Here is a 14,428-nt window from a genome sequence, read left to right on the forward strand (position 1 = left end):
TGGAAGTCTGCACTTTTCAACGTGCTCTTGCTTATCTGTCATCTATATATATAAAAGCAAGTCGGGCTGGAGCGATGTATATATAAATATTTAAAAATGAAAAACGACGTGAATTAATGAGGCACTTCCAGAAATCTCAGAAATTTGCAACTTGGTACGGAGGAAACTGATGCCCCCAGGATCCCTAGAAAAATCGGAAATTCTCAAAATTCCCTGAAGGGGGCAAGCTGGGGGGGGCTCAAATTTTGGGCTCAGCATAAGAACACAGTCGTATAGTATATCCAAAACGATAACCTAAAGGTTTCGTGGGCTTAAAAATTTTCGAGAATTTCCTCATTTTTATCCCCTATCCCCCCAAATCAAAATGGCGGCACAACCTGCCAGACGAAGTAGACAATTGAAATTTGGTGAAATTATAGCTTTTGGTCCCTAACCGACGGGAAAAATCCAAGATGTTCAAATTTTTCACTTTTTACCCCCCAAAGATATCGAAATATGGAGGCAATTTTAATGAATGTGCAGACATTCCTTTTGAGCTATTTTTTGGCAAAACGGTAAGTCGTATCACAAAACGGATGGCACAATGTCACTTCAATTCGGAGTGATCTACAACTTTGGTCCTGTGACATTTTGTCGTATCTCTCTCCCTTATACGTTAAATTTGGCCGTATTTCTGGATTGTTCGTAAATTCGGTGATTTTTACAAGTATATTTCATTGTTTGACACACTTATAAGAATGATCGGATCATCACGTTGTGTGCGCACATTGGCACGATTAAGGGACATATGTGTACCAAATTTCATGATTCTAGCTTATACATAAGTAGGCAAAAAGTAATATAAAATGTTAAAAATGCACCCAAATTTCACCCTATTCAAAATTTAATCTCAATTTACCCCCTTAATATGGGCGATACGAGGAAATGGTTTAGAAACAAACATGTAGAGCGATAAATGAGGCGTCTGATGGCGCAAACCGTTTCTTAATATCATAAACCGTTTAGGAGATATGAATCTCGAAGTGGAAGTCTGCACTTTTCAACGTGCTCATGCTTATCTGTCATCTATCTATCTATATATATAAAAGCAAGTCGGGCTGGAGCGATGTATATATAAATATTTAAAAATGAAAAAAGACGTGAATTAATGAGGCACTTCCAGATATCTCAGAAATTTGAAACTTGGTACGGAGGAAACTGATGCCCCCAGGATCCCTAGAAAAATCGGAAATTCTCAAAATTCCCTGAAGGGGGGACGCTGGGGGGGCTCAAATTTTGGGCTCAGCATAAGAACACAGTCGTATAGTATATCCAAAACGATAACCTAAAGGTTTCGTGGGCTTAAAAATTTTCGAGAATTTCCTCATTTTTATCCCCTATCCCCCCAAATCAAAATGGCGGCACAACCTGCCAGACGAAGTAGACAATTGAAATTTGGTGAAATTATAGCTTTTGGTCCCTAACCGACGGGAAAATTCCAAGATGTTCAAATTTTTCACTTTTTACCCCCCAAAGATATCGAAATATGGAGGCAATTTTAATGACTGTGCAGACATTCCTTTTGAGCTATTTTTTGGCTAAACGGTAAGTCGTATCACAAAACGGATGGCACAATGTCCCTTCAATTCGGAGTGATCTACAACTTTGGTCCTGTGACATTTTGTCGTATCTCTCTCCCTTATACGTTAAATTTGGCCGTATTTCTGGATTGTTCGTAAATTTGGTGATTTTTTCAAGTATATTTCATTGTTTGGCACACTTATAAGAATGATAGGATCATCACGTTGTGTGCGCACATTGGCACGATTAAGGGACATATGTGTACCAAATTTCATGATTCTAGCTTATACATAAGTAGGCAAAAAGTAATATAGAATGATAAAAATGCACCCAAATTTCACCCTATTCAAAATTTAATCTCAATTTACCCCCTTAGTATGGGCGATACGAGGAAATGGTTTAGAAACAAACATGTAGAGCGATAAATGAGGCGTCTGATGGCGCAAACCGTTTCTTAATATCATAAACCCTTTAGGAGATATGAATCTCGAAGTGGAAGTCTGCACTTTTCAACGTGCTCATGCTTATCTGTCATCTATCTATCTATATATATAAAAGCAAGTCGGGCTGGAGCGATGTATATATAAATATTTAAAAATGAAAAAAGACGTGAATTAATGAGGCACTTCCAGAAATCTCAGAAATTTGCAACTTGGTACGGAGGAAACTGATGCCCCCAGGATCCCTAGAAAAATCGGAAATTCTCAAAATTCCCTGAAGGGGGCACGCTGGGGGGGCTCAAATTTTGGGCTCAGCATTAGAACACAGTCGTATAGTATATCCAAAACGATAACCTAAAGGTTTCGTGGGCTTAAAAATTTTCGAGAATTTCCTCATTTTTATCCCCTATCCCCCCAAATCAAAATGGCGGCACAACCTGCCAGACGAAGTAGACAATTGAAATTTGGTGAAATTATAGCTTTTGGTCCCTAACCGACGGGAAAATTCCAAGATGTTCAAATTTTTCACTTTTTACCCCCCAAAGATATCGAAATATGGAGGCAATTTTAATGACTGTGCAGACATTCCTTTTGAGCTATTTTTTGGCTAAACGGTAAGTCGTATCACAAAACGGATGGCACAATGTCCTTCAATTCGGAGTGATCTACAACTTTGCTCCTGTGACATTTTGTCGTATCTCTCTCCCTTATACGTTAAATTTGGCCGTATTTCTGGATTGTTCGTAAATTTGGTGATTTTTTCAAGTATATTTCATTGTTTGGCACACTTATAAGAATGATAGGATCATCACGTTGTGTGCGCGCATTGGCACGATTAAGGGACATATGTGTACCAAATTTCATGATTCTAGCTTATACATAAGTAGGCAAAAAGTAATATATAATGTTAAAAATGCACCCAAATTTCACCCTATTCAAAATTTAATCTCAATTTACCCCCTTAATATGGGCGATACGAGGAAATGGTTTAGAAACAAACATGTAGAGCGATAAATGGGGCGTCTGATGGAACAAACCGTTTCTTAATATCATAAACCGTTTAGGAGATATGAATCTCGAAGTGGAAGTCTGCACTTTTCAATGTGCTCATGCTTATCTGTCATCTATATATATAAAAGCAAGTCGGGCTGGAGCGATGTATATATAAATATTTAAAAATGAAAAAAGACGTGAATTAATGAGGCACTTCCAGAAATCTCAGAAATTTGAAACTTGGTACGGAGGAAACTGATGCCCCCAGGATCCCTAGAAAAATCGGAAATTCTCAAAATTCCCTGCAGGGGGCACGCTGGGGGGCTCAAATTTTGGGCTCAGCATAAGAACACAGTCGTATAGTATATCCAAAACGATAACCTATAGGTTTCGTGGGCTTAAAAATTTTCGAGAATTTCCTCATTTTTATCCCCTATCCCCCCAAATCAAAATGGCGGCACAACCTGCCAGACGAAGTAGACAATTGAAATTTGGTGAAATTATAGCTTTTGGTCCCTAACCGACGGGAAAATTCCAAGATGTTCAAATTTTTCACTTTTTACCCCCCAAAGATATCGAAATATGGAGGCAATTTTAATGACTGTGCAGACATTCCTTTTGAGCTATTTTTTGGCTAAACGGTAAGTCGTATCACAAAACGGATGGCACAATGTCCCTTCAATTCGGAGTGATCTACAACTTTGCTCCTGTGACATTTTGTCGTATCTCTCTCCCTTATACGTTAAATTTGGCCGTATTTCTGGATTGTTCGTAAATTTGGTGATTTTTTCAAGTATATTTCATTGTTTGGCACACTTATAAGAATGATAGGATCATCACGTTGTGTGCGCACATTGGCACGATTAAGGGACATATGTGTACCAAATTTCATGAATCTAGCTTATACATAAGTAGGCAAAAAGTAATATATAATGATAAAAATGCACCCAAATTTCACCCTATTCAAAATTTAATCTCAATTTACCCCCTTAATATGGGAGATACGAGGAAATGGTTTAGAAACAAACATGTAGAGCGATAAATGAGGCGTCTGATGGCGCAAACCGTTTCTTAATATCATAAACCGTTTAGGAGATATGAATCTCGAAGTGGAAGTCTGCACTTTTCAACGTGCTCATGCTTATCTGTCATCTATATATATAAAAGCAAGTCGGGCTGGAGCGATGTATATATAAATATTTAAAAATGAAAAAAGACGTGAATTAATGAGGCACTTCCAGAAATCTCAGAAATTTGAAACTTGGTACGGAGGAAACTGATGCCCCCAGGATCCCTAGAAAAATCGGAAATTCTCAAAATTCCCTGAAGGGGGCACGCTGGGGGGGCTCAAATTTTGGGCTCAGCATAAGAACACAGTCGTATAGTATATCCAAAACGATAACCTAAAGGTTTCGTGGGCTTAAAAATTTTCGAGAATTTCCTCATTTTTATCCCCTATCCCCCCAAATCAAAATGGCGGCACAACCTGCCAGACGAAGTAGACAATTGAAATTTGGTGAAATTATAGCTTTTGGTCCCTAACCGACGGGAAAATTCCAAGATGTTCAAATTTTTCACTTTTTACCCCCCAAAGATATCGAAATATGGAGGCAATTTTAATGACTGTGCAGACATTCCTTTTGAGCTATTTTTTGGCTAAACGGTAAGTCGTATCACAAAACGGATGGCACAATGTCCCTTCAATTCGGAGTGATCTACAACTTTGGTCCTGTGACATTTTGTCGTATCTCTCTCCCTTATACGTTAAATTTGGCCGTATTTCTGGATTGTTCGTAAATTCGGTGATTTTTACAAGTATATTTCATTGTTTGACACACTTATAAGAATGATAGGATCATCACGTTGTGTGCGCACATTGGCACGATTAAGGGACATATGTGTGCCAAATTGCATGATTCTAGCTTATACATAAGTAGGCAATAGTAATGTAAAATGTTAAAAATGCACCCAAATTTCACCCTATTCAAAATTTGATCTCAATTTACCCCCTGAATATGGGAGATACGAGGAAATGGTTTAGAAACAAACATGTAGGGCGATAAATGAGGCGTCTGATGGCGCAAACCGTTTCTTAATATCATAAACCGTTTAGGAGATATGAATCTCGAAGTGGAAGTCTGCACTTTTCAACGTGCTCATGCTTATCCGTCATCTATATAAATAAAATCGTAACGACCGTGTGTCTGTACGTTGATTATTTTGGCGAAATTTCCGTACAGTTATCCGTTTCACCTGTAATTATGACCATCTGCATCATTTTTAGCTTTGGTGTCCGTTTGTCTGTTTGTTTGTCTGTTTGTCTGTTTGTCTGTCCTTCTATAACTTGAATACTACTGGATATATTTCCACCAAACTTCATATTTAGAATCCACCTGTCCTTGGGTAGGGTTTAGCGCAAAAAATAAAATCGTAACGACCGTGTGTCTGTACATTGATTATTTTGGCGAAATTTCCGTACAGTTATCCGTTTCAGGTGTAATAATGACCATCTGCATCATTTTTATCTTTGGTGTCTGTTTGTCTGTTTGTCTGTTTGTCTGTTTGTTTGTCTGTTTGTCTGTCCTTCTATAACTTGAAAACTACTGGATATGTTTCCACCAAACCTCGTATTTAGAATCCACCTGTCCTTGGGTAGGTTTTAGCGCAAAAAATAAAATCGTAACGACCGTGTGTCTGTACATTGATTATTTTGGCGAAATTTCCGTACAGTTATCCGTTTCAGGTGTAATTATGACCATCTGCATCATTTTTAGCTTTGGTGTCCGTTTGTCTGTTTGTTTGTCTGTTTGTCTGTCCTTCTATAACTTGAAAACTACTGGATATATTTCCACCAAACTTCATATTTAGAATCCACCTCTCCTTGGGTAGGTTTTAGCGCAAATATCGTTTCTAAATCCCTGAACTGAGTGGGGATTTTTACGAAACCGAAACCGTGATTTTGCACTCCCTCAAAGTATACACAACCGAACTTAATGGAAATCAACCTGCCTTAATGAAAATGAATTTCTAAACCTTTTTTTCTCATGTGCATCATTTCGATAACAGGATTTAGTAAGGGAGATATCATGAACGGACCGTTTTTCGGTACAAATCCCAGCGGGTGTGTGTAAAGCGTACTTCTTACAACTTGAAAACTAACAAGATATTTGAACCAAATTTTATATATAGCATCCATCTGTCCAGGGGTAGGTTTCCTTGGTGTCTGTTATCTGTTAGTTAGTTAGTTTGTTTGTTTGTTTCTTTGTTTGTTTGTTTGTTGGTCTGTTTTTCTTTCTCTAACTTGAAAACTACTGGATATATTTCCACCAAACTTCATATTTAGAATCCACCTGTCCTTTGGGGAGGGTTTAGGGCAAATATTGTTTCTAAATCCCTGAACTAATTGGGGGTTTATACGAAACCGAAACCGTGATTTTGAACTCCCTCAAAATACACACAACCAAACTTTATGGAAATCTACCTGCCTTAATGGAAATTAATTTCTAAACCTTTTCTTCTCATGTGCATGATTTCAATCACTTACAGGAAAGATAGTATGATCAAACTCTACACGAACATTGGCCCACCCAGTACCCATATGTGAGCCAAATGCTATGTCACATAATTATCCGAAAAGTAATGCAATGTAAGATATTCTTACACAAATTTCAACCTATTCAACGTTTTTGATTCAATCTGACCCATGAATAGATTAGATGCGAGAAAATATCATAGGACCAGCCATTTAGATCGCTAAATACTGCGCCTTACGGTACAATCCTTTGTCGATATGACGTACCGTTTAGCAGCAGTTAATCTGTAAATGAAGGTCTGCAATATTGTAAACATTCATATACTTTCGTATGTCCATCTGTATATATATTCATTGATGTCGATTTGTAGCGATCGAGAAAGGATGTGTCTGCTATTGTAATCAGTACTCCCTACACCGACTTTGACTGCTGGCAGTAGGAATGGGGTCCTTCTCCAACTCCTGTGTAACTGGCATTAGTAAGGAGGCCCTACCATTTTAATGAATAATTCACTTTTCGATTTGTCTTGCAGAAGGCAAGGGATCATGCAGTTTTGTTCGAAAGTCCCCTACTCTATTGTGTTTGGCTCTAGGCCAGGGTGCCCGCCATTATAAACAAATGTTCCAATCTAAAATTTGACTAGCATTAGGCATAGTGGCCTGCTATTTTCATGGAAACTCACTAATTCTGTGTGACTGGCAGTAAGCTGGCTAGCAGCAGTAAAAAGGGACTGTCATTATAATGATAACTGCACAACTCAATTTTGACTGGTGGTAGGGAAGTTGCCTGGTATTATAATAAAAACTCCTCAACTGTAACCTGTCTGAAAGTAGGAAATGGGTCTGCCATTGTAACTAAAACTCCCCAAATCGATTGTGACCGCGCAGTAGGCATTGGGGCCTGCAATTATAATGTAAACTTGCCAACTCGATTGTGAATGGCAGTAGGCAAGTGAGCCTGGCGTTATCATCACAACTCCGCAACCCTCACTTTACATTGGAAACAACGTATGGGGACCTCCCCATGCTATTTCTCGGATAAGGCTAAGAGACATGCAATTTTAAAACAATCTCATTTGCTGCACGCACAGTATTTACGTCGATATCCGTATACAATGTAGAATACCGTAGCGAAGCACGGGTACATTTGCTAGTAATAATAATAATCTTCATTTTGGAGATTCCGTCAGGCGTTAGACAGAGAGATTGTCTGTCATCGACGTATTTTAACACCATTTTTTTTTTAAATATGAGAATATGGAAGACTGCAATAAAAGAAATTGGAATAGAAGGGATGTATTATTTACGCTCAAACAAACAAGGTGTAAAGTTGTAAATGTCTCGCTTTCGCTGTCGATCTGGCATTGCCAGCAGAAAATAAAGAAGCTCAAAATAGTTTGAAAACTTGCATGAGATTGCAGAAAATCGGGAGTCAAGATCTGGTATGAAAATAAAACTGAGTATATACTGTATAATACAGACACGGTAATGAAAAACATCTGAAAACAAAGTTTGGAAAAATTAAGTGAGTTGACAAATTGAAATATTTCGGTGAATAGATCCAACCAAATGAGCTTGATAAGGAAGCGAGTAAGGCAATAGCTAGGAATATGAAATTGGCATATGGGCTAAGAAAAAACAGATACAATAAAAAGCAAGATTAGACATTACAGTATTCAACAGTAGACAGTACAGAGGTACTGAATAACCAAGACTGCCCAGTATCGAATAAGAAAATGGTAATCGAGGGGCTAGGGAATAAATAAGGAGAGAAAGAAGGAAGGAAAGAAAGAAAGAAAGAAAGAAAGAAAGAAAGAAAGAAAGAAAGAAAAATTCCGAGTTTCCGGGGCCATTTAAGGAAAAGCTAGGCATGCAGAGAAACTAAATAGAGCTGTTGATCGATTAAAAATTTTGATCGGTTAACCGAATGCCTTTAATCGATTAATAGGTCGATTAATCGAATTTTAATTGGGGTTTATACAGTATCCTTGAAAGCTTTATTTAAACGTAATTGGGCTGTACGTGGGCTGTACACCAAAAATTGTGGTAATTTGCTCTCTCAGCTCCTAAAGCGATATTTTCTGCATTGTCAGTGGAAACAGTGATAAATTTGTCCTCCAGCCCCCATTCAAGAACTGCATCCTCAAACTCTTCTGTGCAGTTAGCGGCATTGTTGTTTTCTCTATCATGTTTAATTTTAATGTTGAATGACGATACTACACACCTGAATCAATCCAATGAGCTGTAACCCCAGGTAGCTACGGTTAGATATGGAAGATCAAGAATCCACAGCGAGATTAACAAATTCTGCTTGTTTCTGTTCGTATAATATAACTTTTCTACATCATACAACTTGTCTTTTTTTTTTTTTTTTGTTATCGTGTCTCTACAGAAATAATAGTAACTGAGAAATGAGAGCTTCCAGCGAAACTTCTTGCACAGTCCACTTCACTAGTTTATTCGTATTTTCAGTTTCTATATTAGAGGACACAGGCTTCGCTATTAGGTGCTCCTGCGTTGGCTGAGAAGATGAACTGGTTGAGACATTGATAGATACAGGAACACTTTAGAAGGGATGAATATTTTAAAGATGATATTGAAGACTACATGTACTTCCAACATGACGTTTACCGCATTTCTTACAAAACGCTGTTTTTCTGTCTGTTACCTTACCCAGTCGTTTAGTTTAAGTCCGGTAAAATCACCAAGTTTTCCTCGCATCAGTTCATAAGCTATATTTTTAACTTGAGTTCACAAACACTGAATGCGAATACATACTGTCTGCTGTACAAAAACAGCACACGAACTGAGGTTTAAGTTGTCATTATTTTCTGATGTGTCTTTCTAGAAATTGGCATCCGTCCATTGCCACATTACATAGAAATTTTTGGAAATTTCTTAATGACAGTCGCTTCAAGTACCTTTCCCGCATATTTCCATCATGCCGCCTTACTATGTTTTTTAAATGTCCGCAAATATACTACATTAGTGTAAGAGAAAGATGTGAATATCCGCTTACTTTAATGACCAGTCCATCATGCAATAGCTAAGGCTAACACACCACATGGAAAATAAGAATAAAATACACCGGTTTTGTGCCACGAAAAATAGTTATTTTTCCTTCACTGCACTACAGTTTTAACCGGTTCGATTAACCGTCTAATGCACATTGGTCGGTTAATCGGATTTTTGTATTATTCGGTTAATAAGTTCGATTAATCGATTAAATCGAGAGCTCTAAATTTTGTTGATACAATGCACAAGAGGATATTGAAAATTTATGGACAAGTTATGAGAATGAGTGAGAGTAGCGTAACAAAATGAGAACATCAAAAGGTGGATTCAGAAGATACGTGAAGAATATGGAAAAATCTGCGAACTGTGCAAATAGTTATTGAAGGGATATCGTACCTTACTTTGTTCAAATTAAGAAAGAACAACAAGCTTCCAGAACAAGTTTACCAAGAGAGGAATCGAACCCTCAACTTCAAAGTTACATGTCAGAAAGGTCTCTAACCCTAAACTACAATTTTAGTTTTCAAGAATACACATGAGGTTTATATTTAAAAGTTCACATTAGAACACCTCTTATTATTCCTGAAAGATAGACAGTTTCTTCACTTGCTACCCTTATTTTATAGAGGATTCACACCAAATAACGGATCGAAAGATCTAGAAACACACGTTCCGGTCACTAGGAATGTATCGCCATTACAAGTCTTGACACATGGTGAACCATCGACAAAAATAGAACCATTTCTCTGGATCCCAAACCAAACCCCACGGCATTTAACGCCTTTAAAAGGGCTCTGGCCTGCCCAGCGACCGCTGCGCAACCCGATGGCCTGCAGATTACGAGGGGTCGTGTGGTCAGCACGACGCATCCTCTCGGCTGTTATTCTGGGCTTTCGAGACCGGGGCCGCCATCTCACCGTCAGATAGCTCCTCAAATTCTAATCACGTAGGCTGAGTGGACCTCGAACCAGCCTTCAGATCGAGAGAAAAATCCCTGTCCTGGACGGGAATCGAACCCGGGGCCTCCGAGCGAGAGTAAGGCGCACTACCCCTACACCACGGGGGTCGGTATTTGTCTGGATGCCGTTCTAAATATTCTGTCTAAGTCAGATATAGTCGCATTCCAAAGTCATCAAGCCTTGTCCTCCATTGTTCGACCAGTAGTTCGAGTCAGTTTCGGGTTCACTAGACAGCAAGGCATCGTCGCATAATAGCAGGGATAAACTACGTGATCGATTTTATGATTTGAGTTCATGTTCCGCTGAGAAAGAACCCGACTCGAAATCATCAGTTGATAGAGCGATCGTTATGTCCTTTGCAAGGTCTAATTGTATTAGCCGCTAGTAATTTATGACTAAATGGGTGTACGAGGAGGTTTCACGCCGGGGACCTCGAATAGCATAAAATGAGACTTTACCACCAGAAGCTGTTAGGGGGCGGGACGAGGGAAGGAAAAAGAAGGTTAGCTTGCGAAGTTATTTCCAAGAAAGCTTATAGTGTCCCTGTGCGGGCACTGGGACCAGAAAGGCTGAGATAAAAACAGAAAGTTGTATTCTCACACATTCTGCTTCATCCTTTCCTCGTTATCGCACCAATAAATGTCTCCCTGTGTAACATAACAGTCAAGGCGAACGAGATAGCGTCGAGAAACGCAACGGCCTTATAATAATCTACACTACTGTAATGTAAAAGGCTGACCAAATATAGTCCGGTTGACTTCTATAGCTGTGCGTGCTGGATTTTACTCTAGAGATGCTTTCAATGTGGTAGCTGTGATGGCGTTCACGGGGCTTCTATCTGAGTATGGCAGTATTTCCATTTCATTTAACTTGTGACAGCCTGCTCACTTTAATCTTTCCTATCCGATCTCTATTGTTTAAATCTTGTTCTCTTCCGATCGTGACCGAGTCAGATTTACGAGACCTCGGAATTCATTCATTTTCACGCTGTTGGTCATATCTCCATTTCTCTTGTCGTTACTCTTAGGAGAATCGAACCTCTCAATGATGTTTACCCCAGTAAGTCAAAACTCATGGTGATCGATAGTGCAGCACAGGTAGAGCTCACGGGTCGTTTGGATGTAGTTCACGGCTTCGCATACCTTGGGTCAACTATCAGTAAAACGGGAAGGACCGTGAAAAAGATAAGGGGAATGATTTTGCTAGAACGGGTACGGTAGCTATGATGAAATGAATTAAGATCTCGAAGAACAGGGGAATTACTAATAATACAAAAATCCATCTCGTTGAAATCTTTGTATTCCCTGTTTTCTCACATGGCTGTGAGACCTGTAGTACCGTAAAAGCTTCGGACAAAAAAATGCATCGATGTCTTTGAAATGTGGTGCTGGCATAGAACGCTAAGTGTCACTCGGACCGCAAGAAGAAGCGTCCATTCTTCATGAGCTGAAGATTTTAAAACGCCTTTCTTCGCGTATCAATGAAAGAATACTGCAGTTCTTCGGACACATCGCGAGGTGACCTGGAGAAGTTAATCATGGTAGGGAAGGTGAACCCGAAACTGACTCGAACTACTGGTCAAACAACGGAAGACAAGGCTTGATGACTTCGGAATGCGACTATATCTGACTTAGACAGATGGATGGGAAAAGTTAAGACTATCACTGGTTTATCTTTCTAATGTGCCTTCAGGAAAACTGAAGATCGTCCGGGATGGCAAAGCTACAGCAGAGATGTAACTAGCAAAGCCAGTGGGGTCACGACACTCAGAAATGAGTAAATCGATTTGTCATGATGATGATGATGATTATGACGATGATGATGATGATGATGATGATGATGATGATGGGATACCCTTACGGTTTTATGGCAACGCTGTGGTGTCAAATTTTGTTCCGAAGGAAAATGAATACAAGAATGGTGTAAGGTACTCTAAATACCATCAGAATGAGCATTGATCAAACCTACCAGCTTGGGTTCAAGAACCCAGCGCGCTCTTCCAACTTAGAAGAGGATAGTTACCTCATTACATTATCACTAAATCATTAATTACCACCACCAAGTACCTCAAATATCACCAGAGGACTAATGAAAAAAAAAAAAGACCGTTACGTGACGGCTGATATCGTTATCATAACCACGAGACCTCTTGTTTTAGATGGAATCCGACAAGGACATGGTGTTTCTTTACGGGGCATTGGCCGTTATTTGAACAGTGGCCGTTTTGGTGAGAAGGCACTGACATTGCTGCTCAGCTCTCACGCCGCAATCAGAAGGCTGGAAAGTAAAATGCTGAGTATTTTGAACCCAGTTCATAGGTAATGGCGGTATCCATATTGGATGAGATTATGCACAAATGTTTCACACACGCTGTAGGCAATCCACTTCCTTTTCATACAGTATGCCAGAAGAGCCACAGATGAAGTGTTGATGGTTGCATCTAACAACATAGTAGGACATTATAATATGCATTTTACTTACAGTCATTCATTCATTCATTCATTTTCGAGTCCGGTCAGCATTTCAAAAAAAAACAGCAGCTGCGATGGCCGTGTTGTTTCCTATAAAAAATCCCGTGATGTGAATGGGTTGTCCAGGAGGGGACAGATAAGTAGGTGGCTTGGGTCTTGTTCAGCACCACATTCACACGAGGTGTCAGCGTTTGCTGGAAGGACCCAGGGGCGTAGTGGGCTGTTAGAAAACACCCCCCCCCCCCTTCATGGAAATTTTACAAAAAGAAAATTAACAGAAACTGAACAAATAATAAACTAACATTCAAAGATATAATTGTAGAACCAACTTAACATAAAATACCATTCGCTGTACAACTGTTGATATTGGTCGTATTGTTCTCGTTCTGTATTTTAATGTAAGATTTTGTAGTGTACTGCAATCTGAATGACAACATAGTTCATTTGTATCAGTGTCCTTATAATGACAATACTTGTATGCGCGCACCACACACGCACAAAGCACCTTCAGAGTGTTCTATAATCATTTTGTAACTATTAACCCCCCCCCTCCCCGCGCACCGGCCGATCCTGGCTACGCTACTGGAAGAATCTCTTCAGGTTGGTCTTGCGTCGAGGGACGCCCACTCATTGGTTGAGGGAACTCCATACAAGGTAAGGTAGGTCGGCGGCAGGAGATAGTTCTTACTTTGGTGGCATGTCTGTGGGCAGTGAGCTCCTCCATCTGTAAGACGAGTTGTCTCTGGTGTTCCCTCCAGCACCAGAGTCCTAGCAAGGAAGCTCTTGCGGGATCTGAGGCGAGACCTTGCAGCTTGGTGACCATGGAGTGGATGTCGATGGTCATTCTCTTGCTTTGCTCTTTCGTTATTTAGAGTAATTCGATGTTTCTACCTATATTAAAAACAAGGCCCATGTTCGGATTAGCAGAGAAGGCCATCTGAGCGAGGTACTGGTCCTCATCCCCAGTTTCATCCTTCTGATCCAAAGTATCACACTCCAGGACGCTGCCCTTGAGGCGGTAGAGGTGGGACCTCTTGCTGAGTCCGAGGGAAAACCAACCCTGGAGGGTAAACTGATTAATAATAATAAGAAGAAGACATAGAAATCTTTAACTGGTACCAATTTCAGCGGTTGAAACCTTCTTGCTTTCTCAATATCGCTGTGATAACAGAATTAAGCACTCTATATATAGATAGATATGCCCTCACACCGTATGAGCACTGCGGAGTGGTTTGCAATTTCATCCAGGCTTTCGGTACGCAATCTAGCGATGAGAAATTGTGTTCCCCCCCCCCCTCCCCTACTTTCCGGCTAAGATTCGGATGATAAAATGTTTTCAATCAATGAGATTCGAACCGGATAACGACGGTGTCACACCATATACTTAACGCCTCAACGACCATGGCCAAAGACAGACTGCTTGCTTTAGTGGTTATCGATAAAGATAATGTGTTTTCA

This window comes from Anabrus simplex, chromosome 7 (assembly GCF_040414725.1).
Source record: "Anabrus simplex isolate iqAnaSimp1 chromosome 7, ASM4041472v1, whole genome shotgun sequence".
In the NCBI taxonomy this organism is placed as follows: domain Eukaryota; kingdom Metazoa; phylum Arthropoda; class Insecta; order Orthoptera; family Tettigoniidae; genus Anabrus; species Anabrus simplex.